Here is a 19,804-nt window from a genome sequence, read left to right on the forward strand (position 1 = left end):
GGGGTGGGGGGGAGAGGGAAGGGAAATCCACAAAATTGAAGCTGAAAAGCAGAGAAGGCACACGTGCATTTGAGTTTTGTTACCTGGCTCATTTATTTGTCTTATCTATCTGGGAGGTCTTGTCTTTTAAAGATTTTAAGCTCTTCAGAGCTGAGGCCATCATTAGCTTATATGTTTGCTAAGTGTCTAGCATAGGAGAGTAAGACTGGCTGACAGCTGTAGGCCACAAATACAATTAGGATTTAAATAAAGAGTCAATTTGGGTTTGTTACCAGACTCACGTGAAAGGGCACTGCAGCAGGGATGCCTCTGTCACAGAGAGGGAAGCAGAGTCTTTCATACTTTTGGAATAGCTTAGGAATGATTTGCAACAGCAAGGAGAAAAAAAATCGCAACAGAAAAAGCCTAAAGATAGCTAAAACAAACAAACAAACAAAGTGAATGAATACAGGTTTTTTCACTTAGCTAGTTTCTTTGGTTTACACGGTCAGGAGTGCACCAACCAGCTAAATAAAAAAGGTAGCACTGCTTTCTTGAGAGGGGAACATCAGCTCTGTCTGAAAACTAAAAATCTTATACATATGGAAAAAACCAACCAGAACCTCCAGGTTGTAGCCTCCTGTATCTCCATTAAAGCAGAATTAATATTTCAGATTATGGTGCCCAGCTTTGCATCACATCTGCCCTTTCTGAGACGCTCTGCGAATGCTACTTTGGACCATTAGGTCATGTTTCCAAGGCTTCATGTCGCTGCTCCTTTTAAGTGATGATAAAGCTTTGTTCTACCAACATTTTAAGCACTGGATTTATCTTCCAAGAACTTTGAAGCACAAAGAGAAAGGCATGTAACTGTCATTTGTAAATCTCTCGACAGTGGGATATGTAACTGTGCACTTCCAAGCAGGACAAGTGGTCCCACACGCATTTAAGATGTCAGGCAAACCTTACTAAGTACCCAGCAATCCTTGAATATTCTCTATTCCACTTGAAGAAAAACTGCAGACAATTTGTTTGCTCTCTGTAACAAATGCTTCCGCACAGTTGAAATATCAAAGTGCTCTTTGTATCCGAGGCACAGCTTCTTTGGACACCACGTTTCCCACTCAAACAAGTGGCCAAGTTTTCTTCTTAATTGGAAAACAAGGGCCAGAAGTCCCACAGTGGGAAAAGTGCCAGACAAATAAATTACACAGCAAATGCAAACAAGCTCTTCCCTGTCTACACCTAAAGGCTGGCTGTTATCTATTAGGAGTTGTTTCAGCCAACCTCTGACTTGGGGAAGAGGAACAGAAAAGAGGCAGAAGCGAGGGTTGATGCCCTGCTGATGAGCATGGCATTGTACCACTCATTGAATGAAAAATCCAGTCAATTCCTAAAATTAATTAGTTTGATAAAATGAAATTCATTGTGAACTGCAAGGCACACCCTCAAAATGAGATCTGGCTCTGAAGTAGAGTGTACAGATACAAAGGAATAGATTTCCCATGATAAGTTTGGACTTTGAAGACGAACCTCCAGCCAGAGAAAATATTATTCCCTGCCTTATCCATGTCATCCCTTTTGTCCAGGAAAATAAGTCTGCCTTTAAGTAATATTGCACAATTCTGGCAAGAAGTACTTCCTAAAAGAAGAGATTTTCAGCTTTAAAGAGCTTCTATTATTCTTCAAGGTGAACATTTTTGAAACGCTTTTTCCAATGTTTCCCTAGACTAAATAAGTCAAAAGCTAAAACTTTTGGCACACCTGGCAAATCTGCAGCTCCTAAATGCGACTGCCACCACCCCCCTGGCATCTTCTCTTTCTTCCTTGACCAGGGTGCAACCAGAAGGAGAGGCTGCAGCTGGCTGTGGTGCAAAGGCATTGCCCAGCACCTCCAGAGCACCCCAGCCAGGAGGTATTTTTCCTTCACATTTCCATTCCCAGAGTCTTCAGTAAGGGGCTCCCTGGCTCTGAGCACTGGCATGGAAATAAAAGGAAAGCAGTTGTCACACTTACACACAAGGAACCCAGAGGGCTGGCACAGAGGCAGCCCAGCAGATACATTTTAGAAAGGGAAGGAGGGCTCCATCTTCCCCCTCTCGCCCCTCCGGCTGTTGGAGAGGCGATCGGATGGAAACTGCCAGGGCAGAGCAGGAGAGGGAAGATGCCACCACGGTTTTGCTGCAAATATTTCCAAAATTACCTATGTGAGAAAAGGATTCCTGCTCGGATTGGTATTTATAAATAAAGTTGTGCAGCCCTGGCACACTAACTGGATTTTCCACACTAGCATGTATTGCATTTGGAAAGTAATTGTTCTGGATATCTTTTTCCGAGCAAAGTATGCCAAAAATCTTAAATACATTCAATGTCATCTTACTGTGAACCAAGTTAATCCTGTGAAGTTATTGTTATTGTTTCAATTATATGAAACAAACTACTGTATGGGACTAAATTACCAAGGAAATCAATTACAATCTAATCAATACAATCAAATTTGTATTACAATTCATACTTTAAATCACGAGATGTTCTCACACGAGCTTCAGCTTATTTTCTACAAAGGGTTGACATGGCATTTTGTCTCGTATTTGAAAGCTATCTTTTCCTATTAATTTGCTTTGAACAAACAAGCAAAAGATGAGGAAAATCAAAAGCAAGTTCTTGTTCATGCTTCTCCCACACATCTTCAGCTGTGTGCACAAGCAGTTAAAACATGCAAATGCAGTTTGGAGGAAATTCGACATCTCTATTATAGATGAAAGGTAAACAAAAGCAGATGAAGGATTAGTGCAATTCCAAATTTAAGATATTGCTCTCAGTGACTTATAATAAAGTGGTGTTGCATACGATGGCATGTTTCAGATGACATTTCAATTGTACAAGCAATTTGCATTCTATCTGACATTAAATAACGTTCTCATTATTATGAATTCTGGCAGCATCCCCGTCTCCGCAGCATAAAGATATGAACTACGAGGCACATCTTAATGAAGGGAGTAAGTTTTCCTGTCAATCTGAAATGCGAGACAAGGCTGTACCTGGGCTAAACCTCCGGCAACATTATTGTGAGTTGCCCACTTCTGACATAGTACAAATCTTCAGCTAAAGCATTCTTCTTATTAAATAAAGATCTATAACTGAACACATGTATCTGTAATATCACTACAATCCAAAGAAAATTAAAAGACAGATTATGTCCAGGATATTACATGCACCACCACAGAGCACTGCGAGAATCTGGTATGATCCTGTTGCTAAGATACCTGGCTAATGCCACGGAAACAAGCCCTTCGTACTAATCTAGCACAATCCATGCATGCTTCCACATATTTTGGCAGGGGAAAGTAGGAGTCCACTGACAATGGCTTGGGATATTGCTAGCCAGCACTCCTGAATTTATACATTTTTTATCTCTTGCCAGTAAGCTTCAGCAATCTGAGCGAAATAAGAAATGTAACACTCTGTTAATGGCATTTGGTTGCTTTATGCCATTTAAAACAAGTAAGATTACTCTTTATCCTCCTGCATAGTCAATAAAAGTTGCTTAAAAAGGTAATTATTTAAGTGCTTTTGGTTGCAAAATTGCAGTGCTCCCCAAAATGACTGCCCTTAATCTTTGTGATTTATACCGTAATATGCACATAAATGACTAACTGCATTTGCTGTCTCCATTGCTGTCTTCAAGGAGACTCTAATATAACAGTTTCCTTGGGCGCATGAATAAGCAATTGGAAGAATAAAGTGGAATTATTTTAACACAAATAACTCACAAGTCTGTACTATTTAAAACTGCTTTGCGGCTTTAAGCCCGCCAGTAGCTCTTTGCCCAACAGCCTAAAAGAGTGAGGAAAAAGGAGAAAAAAAATTGGAAAAAAAAAAAAGAAAAGAAAAGATAAGACCAGTCATTCCATGATGCATGTAAAAATCTTACATGAAAGAAAACTGCTTCATCAAACAGCCTGGCGAGACTGCAAACTTATGGTCAAGCGATCTAAGTGTTACATATATCCTTTTTAAATAAAAGAGAGACATGTGTCTTCACTCATGAAAAAGTACACTAATAAAATGTTCCTACTATAATTCCAGCAAGAATAAAAAAATAAAAAAAATAAAAAAGAGAATGTAAACACCCTCCCCATCTTCTTTTGCAACGCGATCTCTCCTAAGCATCAGTGACAGTAGCTCTGTTGAGCTCAAGTTATGATAACAATAACTTTTGCAGATGTTCGTAGCTGTCAAGTATTATTCACTAAAATGTCAGAAGATGTGATAAAAAGTCAAACCAGCAGAATTCCTCTGTAGTAATCAGTTGAAGTCAGGAAGGTAGGGGTCACGCATTAATCTCTAACTATAAAACAGTGAGTTGTAGAGGAATAATGGAAATATTATATTAAAACAAGCAAGCAATTGTGCATGTGTGTGCATGCCTACATGTACGGGAATAAGGGAAAGAAAGATGCTTACATTTCCATACTACATTTGTTTCCAATTCATTCCTATTACAGGCCTAATGTATTTTCTTCCTAAAAGGAACACACGCATCTCAGACAGCAGCACCTAGAAATTATGTTATTTTTATTCACTTGATAAAAAATTTAAATTTGGCTTGTTGTTGGTTTTTTTTAAACCGTTTTCCACCTCCCAAGGTCATTTTGCAAGCTGACTCTGGCAAGGGACCTTATGGACTCCCAGGACCATTCACAGGGTTATGATGATTGCACGTCAAGCCTTACTCTCTATAACTATTGGAAATAAACATTGCTCTCATTGAAACAGGCCATATAAGATGCAAAACCCAACATATGCACAAATATCTCATCCTTTATTCAGAATGCTTTATATCTTTTGAAGTCCTGTGGGACTTCGTTGTAGTAAAACTATTTCTGAATAACTACCTTAGGGCAGCATACAAGGGTAACTGTATTATAAAACAGGAGATTGTTCATGACAAAGAAGAAATAAATCAATAACAGGTGCAAGTATCTCAGAAACTGTTACTTCAACATAAATTGTCCCTGTAAGAAGGACAGAAAAATGTTTTTACAAACCTTTTACTTTTTTCAATTCTCACTGGAATCCAAGTCAGAAGAGAAAATGGCTGTTTGCTTAGAATAAAGTGTCTGAGCTATCTATGTGAACCTGACTGTAATGGCAAAGGATGGTGCGGATCAATATCCATCTTCTTCATTCCTGAAGTAATAACTTTCAATAGGAAAATCTATTTACTTTTACTTACCTTTATTTTATTTCATTTTGCTTTAAAGAAGTCCATTCCAGAGGGAGGGTTTAGATTGCAAACAGCAGTTAACAAACTGATGATTTAACTAAGGACTATAGGCCAGCAGGCATGTTACCGTTCCCTGTAGCCATTGGTTAGGGTTAAGAAGAAACACATTTAGTTGGAAAATTTATTTATTATATCAACAATGAGTATTACAAGCCATTTAACGCATACAACCTCCCTATGTATGGCGCATATTGGAAAGGTCAATCAGAACCAAAGGGTAATTTGTCTAATCCTTATTTGCAACGTGCCCAGAACTTGCCAAGTCTCTCCCGCAGAAGGGAGCGCTCCCAGGAACGACATGCCCCCAAAAGAGCTCCCTTCCCAGCCTCAGGCACCGACAGAGCCTGTGCCTGGGAGCTGCTGGGCACCAAAGCCAGCTCATATCCTCACACAAGAGAAACTCTGCCACATGCAACTGGCCAGCACAAAATCATTTTTGCCCCCGTCAAAAACCAGGGGTGGATCCCATGGCTCCTCTGAACAAACTTCTCAGGTCCACATACGTTCAAAAAAGGCAAACGAAACAAATGAAATGGGAAGAAAAGGAGAGTAAGACAAAGAAAACTTCTGTATTTTCCACTTACGAACTCACTTTCAACAAATTTGCATTCTCAAGATCAATCACATGGTTGATATGACTCTTAATGTTATATTGTTCATATCAATTAAAACAGTGTATTTATTTACTTTTCTCTCTACCTTCCAACTGACTGTCAGAAATAAAACAAAACTTTATGGCAGCACTTCCAGCATCACCTGATGTTTTCTATTATTAGGGGGTTTTATTTTAATTACACACTAAAACGATGTATCAGATAGCATAGCATCTTTCTAGTAAATACTGTTTTCAAGCCGCATTATCTAGAGCACAGTGAAAGGCTTACTCATTTTAAATTCAGCTGAGAAGCTGAAGCTCATTAGAAATTTAAAATATTTAAAAGTACATTTGTGTTTTCTGCAGTCACCGCTTTCCCTCCCTGCTGCTAAAATAACCTAAACCAAAATTAAATCAAGACTGCAATTTACCCCTTTCTTAATATTTACAAGCAACCATCTGTCTTTCCATAATACAAATTTTTGTGGCTGTGGTAGCAACAGCATCCCTCACTATTCACAGCAATGTCAATATTGAAGTCCAAATAAAAGAGACTGCAAGAGAGACTAGAAAGACAACACTTTATTCACACTGCGAATTTTATTAATAATAATTGCTAATTAATCTTAACTGAAGAAGCAGTGCAAAACCCCATGTCTGAATTCCAGGTTCTTACATAAATCTCAGAGCACTCAGAGTGTGTATTTGTAACTAAGAAAGAGATCACCAGCATTAAAACCCTGCTTATATCAACTGCAGGATGGGAAATAAATTAGACACTCTACTCTCTTTAGAATTTGAGGGGAAACATATACTAATATAGATGTAACCTGGTAAGACAATTAATTGCAAAGTAAAATTTGGAGAATACTAAGGATAAGCAAGATTTCATTGTCGCTAATGCCTGCATATTTATTGGAAAGCAGATTGTGGGAGCGTGTGTGCGATGAATAAATGAAACCTTAATTGTACAATTTTCCATGTAGGTTATACACGGAGAGTCTTCATTTTTACATCTTTATTTTCTCTGTTATCAGGATAACAGAAAAAAAAAAAAATACCACCACATAGAGAAGTATTACTGCATATATCGCTGCAACACAGAAGACAACTATTGAAGCTAAACAGAAGCCCCAATAAATCTGAAGAAAAGCCATTGACAATTTTATAAAAAATAAAAAATAGTTTCAGTTGTTAAAAGGCACCTAGGGATTAGAAAAAATATTCAGGGTCTTAAAGGTTTTAGAAGGTTGGTGAGTTTGGGTCTTGAAGACAGTAATTTTTATTCATTGGTTTTTACCTGCAACAAATTTTGTTATGAAATTTCATCCGCCATTTTATTTCTCTTAATATTGAGCTGAAACTCGAAATAATTGAAACAAGGTAGAGGCATCAGGAATTAATTAAGGTTATTGCAGGAAAATCACAATATGTAATCAATGTTTCTGAGCTTAAGTAGCCCAGGTAAAGGATTAGTGCTGCCATACAGAAGGAGCTGTGTTACAGCAAAACGCAGATGAAATACCTACTACGGTAAGTAGTAAGTTAGAGGCTTTAGATATAATTATGCTATATATAATTTAAAGCTCAACTTCAAAGCAAGTAAGAGCTATTAATTATCCTCCACCCAACACAGCTCTTAAAATGTCAAATTAAAAAAGAGTATTGGTAATTGTATAAGTTATGGCAAACTAGCTCCCTCCAGCAGTGACAGGAGACAGCAGGGAAAAAAGCAAGCGAGATATACCTTTCCTCTCTGATATTTACAGCTACTTGTTCTCCAGGCAGATCAACAAAGCAATAACGTTTGCACCGAATTTCCTCAGCCCTCTTTCAGGGACTGATCCTGGAAGTAATCCTCCCTGGGAACAACAGCTGCTAGATTAGGCTCTTCTTTGGGAATTCACCGAATGCTGCTGACCTGACTTTTTGGTTTTTTCCTCTGCCACATCACACTCACACCTGCGTGCCCGGGGAGGAGAGCAGGCACTGGTGGTGTCTGCAGCAGAAGGGGGCAGGTGGAGGCAGGGAGCGTGGGTCTCCTGCTCCCAACACGTGGCCAAACCCTACTCCCAGCTCCAACGCCGAGTAAAGGGATTTAATTCCCTCCTGTGCCTCAGTTTCCTACCTTAACTTTGGCCAGATGTCAGTGCCCTGTGCAAAAGGTTTAATATTATAGGCAAATATAAACACATGCGTTAATGGGCACAGGAACTTTACTTCTATGAGTTCAGTTTGGCCAGATCTCAGTGTCCTGTGCAAAAGACTAAATATTACAGGTAAATATAAACACATGTGTTAATGGGCACAGGAACTTTACTTCTATGAGCATTTGCCTAAAGTGGACATACTTGCATATAATTAAATTTCAAAGGACAGAAGAAGAGAATAAAGAAATGGTGTGTTTAACTTGGGCAATTCTGGGTTCAAATTTGGGTTCATTCAAAGGGAAAAGGCTTAAAGGAACTCTCAAGCCTTGACCATGTATATATAAAATGATGTGTTTAACTTGGGCAATTATTTTTCATTCCAAGGCCTGGGTTCAAATTTGGGTTCATTCAAATGCTTAGAGGAACTCTCAAGCCTTGACCATGTATATATTTATACATATAAAACCAGCATCAAGTTTGTAACCTCAAGCTGTGGGGAAAACATTGTCATGACAGAGGAAATAACGTGTTGGGCAGGGGAGGTTGTGCAATACCTGCCTGAAATACGCACTATATTCAGCCTGGCTCTTAGCCATTGCTCACGCATAACCTCTATAAATCACCAGAATTATATATTAAAAGCATGTAATGAATGTTGAGTTATTTTGAGTTGAGTTGCAGAGTTAATGGACGGTTGTCATCATGCCAGATTGCTGGTATGGAGTAATTATATTAAAGAGCCAGCAGACCCTTATCTGAGAATGAATCTTTTAGAAGAAGGTCTCTGCGTAAAGCTGGGCTGTACAGTAACTCCCGGATATCCTCCCAATTCAGATCAATTGGATCTTTCATGCATTAATATTCCAGGAGGCACTTCTTCAAAAATACTGTCCTGGGAAAAAAGATCATTTGATGTAACTTTTGTTTGATTTCAGGGGGAGCCCAATACCTAAAGATCTTTAAGAATCTGACCCTTAGGCACTTTTGAAATTGAGAATTAGATGTTCCAATGTTGGATTAATGCCTAAATACCTTTAAAAGTGTGGGCTTTGGAAAATCCTTTTGGGTGCCTATCAGCACCTGTAGGCATCTAGATACCTTTAAAAATGGCCCCAAATGCCGCTTTAATAGCTCACCCGCTGGAAAGAGGGGCTGACACCCCTTTTCTTTCCTCCACATTCCCACAGGTGACTGCTTTCCACCTCAATGGCTGCTGCAGGTGTTTGGACTGGGAGAAGTGACAAACCCTCTCACACACAGAGTCGGGTGGGAAGCTGCCTCCGGGGCGCGGAAGGGGCTAAGCAGAGACTCTCAAATGTCACAGCCAAAACGGGCGCGGGGCAGCACACAGGTTACTCCTTCCTGGCCTTTAATAATGGCAGGCAAAGTAGAAGGAGAGGGAGGAAATGGCTCTCCAAATCACAGCTCTTCCCTGAGCTTCCCTTTGCCGGGGCACAGCTCCAGTTTTTGACCTTAGAAGTGAAGGTACCTGCAGAGCACATCTCCAGCAAAATGCAGCGTTCAAGCTCTACCCACACCAAGCACATGGTCCCCACACTGCAGCTTTTGCTTAGAAGGAGCATCTACCCAAAGCAATCATGAATCCTTACTTGCAATTACGAGCCTTTTCCAGGGAAACCCAGGGATACAGATGGTCACACCATCAGTGAAGTCAGAAGCAGCCAGGGAACGGTACCTAAAGAGCTTCTCAGCACTTTCCTAATTCAGTTAATTGCTACCCACAAGAGCTCCTGCAAACAAAACCCAAGCAGCATCCTCTGAGGATCAAGAGTAAAGATGTCATAGAACAGCACAAGTTTATGTATAAAGGGTTGCAGGATCTGACCCTGTAAACAGGGCAGTCCACCACATTTCTTGGGTGGTTGCCATGTGTATCATACTTCCCAGCTATACAGAGTCAGGATTGTCACGTGAAGCTCAGTCACCTTTGGCTGAAGCTTTGTCCAGCCCTAAAAGTGAGTATTCATTATCAGTTTCCACTGCTTTAGCTTTGATAAACGTTCCCGATGTAGACGTTGACAGCCAGCAAAGAAAACACACATGAGGATTTTAATGCCTGACCAAGTCATAGAAACTGCCAAACGATCATAACCATCCCTTGGTCTCAAATCTAGGACTCCTTGTGGCACACGAAAACAGAGGCTGAATGTATTTGAGCACTGGTCTGGTTTAGGTGTATTTTCAAAACCTCTACTTCCAATGCAAACCCTTTAGACTTCCTCCTGGCGCTTTCTGCATCCGTAACTCTTCAGCATTACATCTGCTGAAAATGTTGAAAGAACAACGAGTGGAGCAAGTGATGAAGAGAAAGCGAATGCTACAAGGGCTGTTCCACTGCCCTGCCCTTCTCACATAAAGGAGCTCTGAACATGTTGTCAGACACAGCACTTTATTCCAAGGGGTTTCACACATGCATTTTTAATCAGGATTATATTTCACACACATCTATCATCGCTCGCAAGTGCAGTGGGCTAGTCCTCCTTGAAAACGTATCAGCTCTCTGTGTTTGCCATCAACTATTTTTTTTCTTCTTATAAATCTACTGTTTGGTGACCCACTGGACCATATTTGATCTATTAGGAAAAAAAAAAAAAGCCAACCTGCTTAGGAACAACATTGAAAATGGCTGTACAACTCCCTTAATACAGCACATTTTCTGAGATCTTTATTGCCGCAGAAATAGTCTTAGTAACGAACCTTAAATTATTCACTAAAATAAAAATATGACAGGTTATCTGACACACAATCACATCAAAACTAGTTTGCAAGCTAGATGGTTTTGCAGAGCCCACCAATTTTTTACTGTACCCTTTTTATTCACTCCAATGACTATTCCCTACAAGAAGCAAAACGCTTGCTCCCTGGTGCTAGAAAACACAGAAGGAATCCCCAGGTACCCGACGCCAATGAACCTGGAGCCAATATATAAACACATGCAAATGCTTAAATCCTTCCTGCTCTGTTTAAGATGGAGAGAATTTACCTGAATCCTTTAAGCAAAGATGCTTGCCCAGGACAGAAATCATTACATTTCAAGTAAATGAACCAGGACCTGAAGACTAGCAAATTATAGTAATATTTACATTTGAGGTTTTCCAGAGTTAGTTCCTTGTACAAAAATTGTGCCATTCTTTGGTAATAACCCAAAACAGTAACACTCACTACTGACAACACCAGCATACTCAAAGTTTTTTTTAGATTAATGTAATTATTTCTATTTTAAAACACTCATGACTAATCTCTGCTATGAAAACTGTTAAAATTACAGGTGAATCTGAAAATAAAGTTTTTTTTTTTAAAAAAAAAAACAACAGCCACTGCAGTCGCTCTCACTTATTGTCCACTCAGTGGGGGAAAAAGGTTAAAACAATAATCTCAAATTCCTCATGAAAAAGGAATACAGTAAGCATAAAATTGAAGGAGTTCTACAGAAATTAAGTGGGATTTTGTAGAAATTAGTCTAAAAAAAGTAGCATTTACTGTGTAATCATATACTTTCTATAGGCTCCCCACCTCCTCATGACTCTCATATGGCACTCAGCAAAGATATAATTTTTTTCCTAATAGATGATCTCAAACTCCCATAGAATTCAATAACTTTTCAAAGAAATCTCTTCTGGGAAGAATACCATTTCTTTTATCATATGAAATACCATTTATTTTATCATATGAAGTGAACCTATAAAGATTTTTAACATTTCTGTCACGCTTTTCTTTTTTATTTTTCTTTCTTTATGCTAGCATTTCCCCTTTCACCAATACAGCCTTTTTAGCAAAAAGAGGCTTTTTAATTTCTTAAATAGTTTCCTCGGTTCGTGTGCTTTCATTTTTATTGCAAAACCACAATAACATCCTGTAAATGACGCTCGAAGCATTAAAATGCTGCAGTACTAGGGGCTGCCATACTTCAGATTAATACAATTTGTATCTTAAAATAGATGCAACCTAGAGAGGATGTCATGGAAGAGTTTCAATGAAAACATCACTTCACCATCTAAAAATGCACTGCAGCAAAGCACTTTAAAAAACCCTCCCTCGGCTGGGAACTACTGTATATCAACATATGCCCTGAAAAATACATACCAACACCAATTGCACAGGGGCATTGTTCACATGAAGTAACTATATCTATATGTTGTCAAGCAACTGGTCATAAAAGCACTGAATAAAAAGGCATTTGAAATATGAGATGACTGAAAATACCACAGCTGATTTTTTTATATTCTCTGACGGTTAAGAACAAAAAGACTTTCAGACAAAGAATTTAGACTCTATACCATGGTGTTTAACTCCCAAAATGTAATGTAAAATATCACCAAATGCCTGACAGAACAAAAAAATGCACTGTAAAGCTTTATAACAGTGTAAAGACGGTGCTTTTGGAGTGAACCTCTTGTGCCGGTGGAGTCACAAGATTTTTAATTACACTGTATCTTATCATCAACTTAATCACAACATCCTTATGAAACTCTCTGGAATCACACACTGCAAGCAGAAAAAAGCAGTAATAATAATATTTTTCCAGCTTTATCTCTAACAAATAAGTAACATCAAAACGGTAGGGTTTTACATGTATCGAATACCGCACAAAGACAGGTCTTTTTGAGTACTTGCACTTGTGACACCTAGACTGAAATCTCTTCAGAGCTTCCCTCAATAATGCTATTGTATTTAGCATCATTACCCACAACTGCCTCTACGAATTTCCCTTTTTAATAATTTAAAACTCCATTTAGACAACTGTGGTCTGGACTTTCCATCCAGAAGGTGGAAGCCCAGGAAAGAAAGGTTCTCACTCTGTCTTTGTATTCTTTGAACAACACTATCTCGCAGTTATTAGGGCAGGCAGCCAAATCCTCTCCCATCCTCTGCAAGAGAGGAGGGGTGATGGTCAGGGTGGGACCCCTGAGGCTCCCTGGGTATGGGAAGCTCCCCAGAAGAGGGCTGTCAGCCTGTGCCTTGCACCAGCATGGACAGGAGAAGTCTTCTTGTTGGGAGCAACAGCTCAGGCAAGGACAGAGTGTGACAGGAGGGTGTGGAAGGGGATGGTAGAAAAGGGCCCACACTTTTGCTTCAGAAGTGGCAGTGAGAGGGAGACTGGGAAAATTCACAATGCTTACCTGGGTACTTTAGTCCTGGGAGGAAATTGCTTGTGTAGATACAATTCCTAATGGGTTTCAGATTTAAGGCAAAAGGAATCAATTTGGCTGGCAGCTCTGCCCAGGAAAGTTATGGCCAAAAGGAAACATGAAACAGAATATTCTTTCATCAGAAATGCAACTTCTTTCCAAACTCTCATGGTCTTTTCCATTGGCCTTATCAAACAGGAACTCAAAGTATCTGGGGAGGGAGGAGGAATATTTTTGCTCTAGTTATACCACACTTACTTCTCCAGAAACTGAGCAAAGGGCAGCACAGCATTTGGCACAGGGTGTATGTAGGACTGCATCCTGCAACAGGTCAGCTGCCACCCAAAATCCTGTCTCAGGCTTTTAAAGTTATAGAAGGTTTTCTCTTTCAAGCTCTCCTTAGCATTGCTCTCCTTGCTCTACAGCCATTGTACGGGAAAGTTGACTGGCTAGCAGAACTGGAGTGGATAATAAACACTTTCTAATATTTTTGGGTTTTAGTTAAACAAAAAGAAAACCAGATCTTACCTAACTCTTCTCAAATACACTCAAAGATTTTTTGGAGGATGTGAAGTCAAGAGAAGAATGGAAGATCTATTGATAAGACTGAAAACATTAGGTCAAAAACTTACTGCTATCAGCGGTGAAAGATGCGCAAAACACAGAAGGAGCTTATTACAGCCTATTGTTTAAAAAAGGCTATTGTTAAATAATAGTAAAGAATTGTTGTAGATCACATGGAGTTGATGTGTCCTGAATTGTAAGAAAAGCTTCAAGTACTCTGGAAGACAATAAGCTGGAAGGAGACTGTTCAATACTGTTACAAAATAATAATGAAGTATGACATAGAAGTCCTTCTCCCTGAGGAGGAAACACCTACACCAGCAAGAACTTGGTGCAATTCAGAGAGAGCAGGGAAAAGAGGCACTTGGGAGGGTCAGGAGGAGTCCCTGTGTGTCAAGGAGAGCAAAGTGAGTAAAATGAAAAGGAATAACTGACACTGCTTCAGTGCTCAGCAATACAATTCCTAATGGGTTTCAGATTTAAGGCAAAAGGAATCAATTTGGCTGGCAGCTCTGCCCAGGAAAGTTATGGCCAAAAGGAAACATGAAACAGAATATTCTTTCATCAGAAATGCAACTTCTTTCCAAACTCTCATGGTCTTTTCCATTGGCCTTATCAAACAGGAACTCAAAGTATCTGGGGAGGGAGGAGGAATATTTTTGCTCTAGTTATACCACACTTACTTCTCCAGAAACTGAGCAAAGGGCAGCACAGCATTTGGCACAGGGTGTATGTAGGACTGCATCCTGCAACAGGTCAGCTGCCACCCAAAATCCTGTCTCAGGCTTTTAAAGTTATAGAAGGTTTTCTCTTTCAAGCTCTCCTTAGCATTGCTCTCCTTGCTCTACAGCCATTGTACGGGAAAGTTGACTGGCTAGCAGTACTGGAGTGGATAATAAACACTTTCTAATATTTTTGGGTTTTAGTTAAACAAAAAGAAAACCAGATCTTACCTAACTCTTCTCAAATACACTCAAAGATTTTTTGGAGGATGTGAAGTCAAGAGAAGAATGGAAGATCTATTGATAAGACTGAAAACATTAGGTCAAAAACTTACTGCTATCAGCGGTGAAAGATGCGCAAAACACAGAAGGAGCTTATTACAGCCTATTGTTTAAAAAAGGCTATTGTTAAATAATAGTAAAGAATTGTTGTATATCACATGGAGTTGATGTGTCCTGAATTGTAAGAAAAGCTTAAAATACTCTGGAAGACAAAAAGCAGGAAGGACATTGTTCAATACAGTTACCAAATAATAATGAAATATGACATAGAAGTCCTTCTCCCTGAGGAGGAAACACCTACGCCAGCAAGAACTTGGTGCAATTCAGAGAGAGCAGGGAAAAGAGGCACTTGGGAGGGTCAGGAGGAGTCCCTGCGTGTCAAGGAGAGCAAAGTGAGTAAAATGAAAAGGAATAACTGACACTGAAAGGAAACTGCAGCAACAGACAATCTGGATAGGTGAAGTGAAGATTGTAAGGGAGATCCATCAGCAACATAAATGATAGTCACTGCTGGTGACATGCACCAGCTTGGAGCAAACCAACTCATTTGGTTTTTGTCAGTCTCCTCAGAGAGAAGTGAATATGGCTTAGGAAAAGCTTCTTTCCAAGATGGTCTGGTTTGATTTGAGCTGTCACTCATGACCAGAATTACCAAGAAAACATAAGAAACACATTAGGCTCTCTAGTGACAATTGAGCACTGGACAAAAGATTGGGATGTAGGAGTTACCATCTTTCTTCTCCCTCTCCCCTCCCACCCAGATTCCTTTTGACCCCATCTCTCACAACCCACGGAGTTTAAACTAATGATGAAGTGATTTGTCAGTATACAAACTACTAAGTCAAAATATCTGTTGAAACTGGAAGAAAACTTCATCTTGCTGAGGAAAATGAAAATTCCATTATGGATGAAGTGAGGAACCAAGTTTTCCCCTCTGTTTTCCTAGAAAGCACAGAAGTCTAAGACTTTTCTTTTTGTTCCTCTAAGCTTCACCTCAAATCCTCTCCTTTTTCACAAGGCTGTCTCTTGTATTTGGGAAGGCATGTGGGATGTTCTCAAAGAAAAGAAAAAAAAAAAAGAGGTGAATCCATCAGTCTTGGATGAACTGAACTAATTCAAGGAAAAAAAGAATTCCTACAGCATTATTTATTTTTTTTTTAGTAAAGAATCGGTCCAGAACTGTATCCATTCCCCCTCAGCAGGATACTTAAAAGAACAAGAGTGTTTCAGCAAACCCATCAACGGCCTTTATCTCACCCACTTAATTTTTCAGTCACACCAGTGTCTCGAGAAGAACAGCACAGCTTGTTAAAAATGCTGCATTTTTTCATCACCATTGAACCAAGTCTCGTGAGAGAGACCATGAGATCTGTGCCTGGAGCTGTTAGTTTTCCAGTGGTGAGCTGCTTCTTAGTAGCCAAAAAACACAGATGATGAGCTCCAGGTGCGAAAACTGCTATGGTTTACTGATGAAGTTATTTTTTATTATCTTGCCCTCTCTTTCCACTGATAACGATACATGAGAACTGAGGGATAACAAGACACAAGGAAACAAGAACAGACAGACATATATTATTGTAAATAATAGATTTTTAGGCAAAGAAAATCCAAAATGTGTGACTAAAGCTAAAACTATCCACAAAAGAGACATTAAGATTTTAAAAACTCAGCAGTTACCAGGTCTCAGGGAGGAAATGAAACTTGAGATGTGCAGCATTTTGGAAAATCCGAATGCTATAATGTGATCAAAACCTGTATTACACACATGAAGGAGCAAGGTTCCTGAGCATAGTCATTATCGCAGTCTGAAGCGATTCAGTCTGTGATCCTACTGTACTGTTGTTACAGAATTTCTATGGTGTTTTTGGGGGGGAAGAGAGGAATAGGTGAATATAACTCCTCTATATTCAACTACAGAAGTATAACACTGGACATCATTTACTGCCAACAAGGTATTATCCTGCTCCATTCACATCTGTATCATATGAAGTTCCACCTCCTCTACTGGAAGCATAAAACCACCTCTCAGGTCTTCTCTGTCTCAGAAATAGACAGACACAGACACTTACCCCTAATACAAAGACCTTGGGCACATTCCCAGCTAGCCTAAACCCACTAGCCTAGTGCTACTTTAAAAAGTCAATCAAATTATTTTTTACCACTAGGAAAGAAAAGGACTTTAAAAAATTACTTTGGAAACTCTGTGTAAGAAAAAATAAATCATTCTCATTGAGGAAATATAATCTCCAGGTATCACACAAATTTCAGAGAAAAGAAAAATATGCTGTTGAAATTGATCTTTACAATGGAAACAACTGTATTAACATTTGAGATGAAATCCCGACCTTGTTGAAGCTTACAGGGGTTTTGCCATTGATTTCAGCAGTATGTGGAATTCATCCTGTGCACAGCTTTGTTCTGCACTTAGAAGAATAGTGAAATGTGATCACATAATATGAATGATTAATTACAGTCAACACAGAGTACAGTGATGCACACCCTGATGTAGGTTACTTATGGACACATCTTAACAGGTTTGGAGGACAGTTCTGAAAAGAAACACCAAGACAGCAAATGAGAACAATTCTGAATTTTCATTGTAAAAACGGGGCTAGTTTCTTTCGTGAGAACATATTACAAGATTTCCTGGTACCAATTTAAGCAGGGATACCACAAGAATAATTATAGCCCAGCTCATCATAATCATACCTTGCTCTGTCGCTGACAAAGAACACATAGTACTCAGAGTAAAGAGCTCTCATGGAGAGACCAGGGAAGATGGAACAAGTATGTGAAAGAGAAATCCTTTAGGAAGCATTAGGTAGACAATCCGTAACAAGCTCTGGATATCTCCTGAAATGATCAGAGGCCACGATGACATTAGAGCAAAATGGTGTTATAGGCACTAATTCTGTTCTTGCTCTTATATGGCACACACATAGGGCCATCCTCAGAGACAGACCACAGGGGAAGTTACATGTTCTTGTTCTTGAGACAGTATGGTCATTCTTGTTACCTGCTGCTGCTGTTTCGGTCTGTTTTGCTGAGGAGTTGGAAGTTGGACCCACATCATCACTATGACCATTACAGTCTCTAATTGAGGTTGCTTATTCCCAACTCTGTCTCTTTACTGATCTGAACAATATCCTTTTACACCAGTTCTCAAAATGCAACTGTCTGCTCCCAACACACTCAAGATCCCAACTGAAAAAAAATTAAACAACTGCTTTTGCCAAAAATGTACTAATTTCAGGAGGCAGAAAGGCTATAGATCTGAAAGCCATTCATTTTGAGTTCATATTTCATATATACAGCTTTTACATAGCTATGTATTTGGGTTTTTGCATCTGGATCTAAGCTGTTGTTTGAGGAAATAGAGAAATGAAAAAGATGTACAGATTTTTACACAGATATATATTTGAGTTTTTGCATTTGGATCTAAGCTGTTGTTTGAGGAAATAGAGAAATGAAAAACAGCAAAGTTCTGGATAGACTATGAGGTGCCCCTTTGAATTTATTTGCAAAAGGTTATCAAATTCAGGACAGCATTTTTAAGTAGATGGCCTTTGTTATTCTGAAATTTTCTGTCTCAGCACTGTAATGCAGAAAGATTTTTAAAATCCATTATATTTGAAGAATCATTGAGCGGCAATGAGCATAATGATTTAATAGTTGATAGGTTTTTAAATCCTTGCAGAGGAAATACATAAAGTATTCTAATAGCCCTGGTAGGAAGCAACCTCCAGTGGTCATTTAAGATCTGAATTCACAAGGCAACACCACGTAGACCACCCTTATTTCAGTACAACACTTGTGATGTTCAGAAAACTGCTCTCTTCTGCTGCTCATACAATTGCACCTCCTGGTAAGTTAAGAGAGCTGCAATACACCATGTTCATTGCCAAAACAACACAACAGTAATAAAACTAACCTAAATCAGGGAAATATAACAGTAAATCAACCGTTGTTGCATAAGGAAGAACAGACCAAGTTGAAGCTGCAATATAGCATGTTCATTGCCAAAACAACACAATAGTAATAAAACTAATCTAAATCAGGAAAATATAACAGTAAATCAACTGTTGTTGCATAAGGAAGAACAGACCAAGTTGATTTGTATCAGATTTTTAAGGTACGGTTAACAGAATTTTTATTCTGTTGTAACCCTTTTCTTAACCCATAAATGTACTTTTCTATAAAAATACTTCATAACCTTAATAAGGGAAAAATATTACACAAGTGATCACCTCTGGGATCACTTATTAACTTCCCTCCAATTCCTTTGCTTCCTTATACCTATACTCCAAATCCCTAACCACACCTTTTTGGCATGCTTTTTTTATTTAAAACAAGTACCATGTTTCTAATCCAGACACTGTAACTTGTAGGTTTTAATCACAGATTTAAGTAAAAAAATTCAAAGTTTGGGCCAAAAAAAGAAACAGAAGAGGAGTAAGATCCATTTGCTACAAGGATGGATACCCGGTGCCTGTCAACGTAACTTGTAGGTTTTAATCAGAGATTTAAGCAAAACATTTCAAAGTTTGGGCCAAAAAAAGAAACAGAAGAGGAGTAAGATCCATTTGCTACAAGGATGGATACCCGGTGCCTGTCAACACTATTAATTGCAAACACTAGACATACACACCTTGCTGAGTCACACTTTTCCACTTCACAGCAGGAACGATTGATGTCAGAAGAACCACTTGATTTACACCACTTGATTTTGGGGGTTAGGATGTGCTTCTTTTAGCTGTATGAAGATGGTGTATAAACTGACATTCAATTCATTTTGCCAAGTGCTACTATTTTTTAATTGCCAAATATTCATTGCTGATAAGCTTTCCAGTTCGGAAAACAAGAAAAAACCAAACCACCCCAAAGCAATTCTCCATTTCCCAGTGTTCAAACCTCAGATATCTGTCTTGGATCCATACCTTAACTAACTCTGGCTCTCCCCAGTTACTGTTACGTAAGATACGGACAGAAGGACATGGGAGACCAGGATTTTGCATTTCCAAACCAAAGTAACCCAAATTTCCAAAACAAATGTGGGAGTGCCACACGAGACT

This window comes from Calidris pugnax, unplaced genomic scaffold, assembly GCF_001431845.1.
Source record: "Calidris pugnax isolate Ruff unplaced genomic scaffold, ASM143184v1 scaffold271, whole genome shotgun sequence".
NCBI classification, from domain to species: Eukaryota; Metazoa; Chordata; class Aves; order Charadriiformes; family Scolopacidae; genus Calidris; species Calidris pugnax.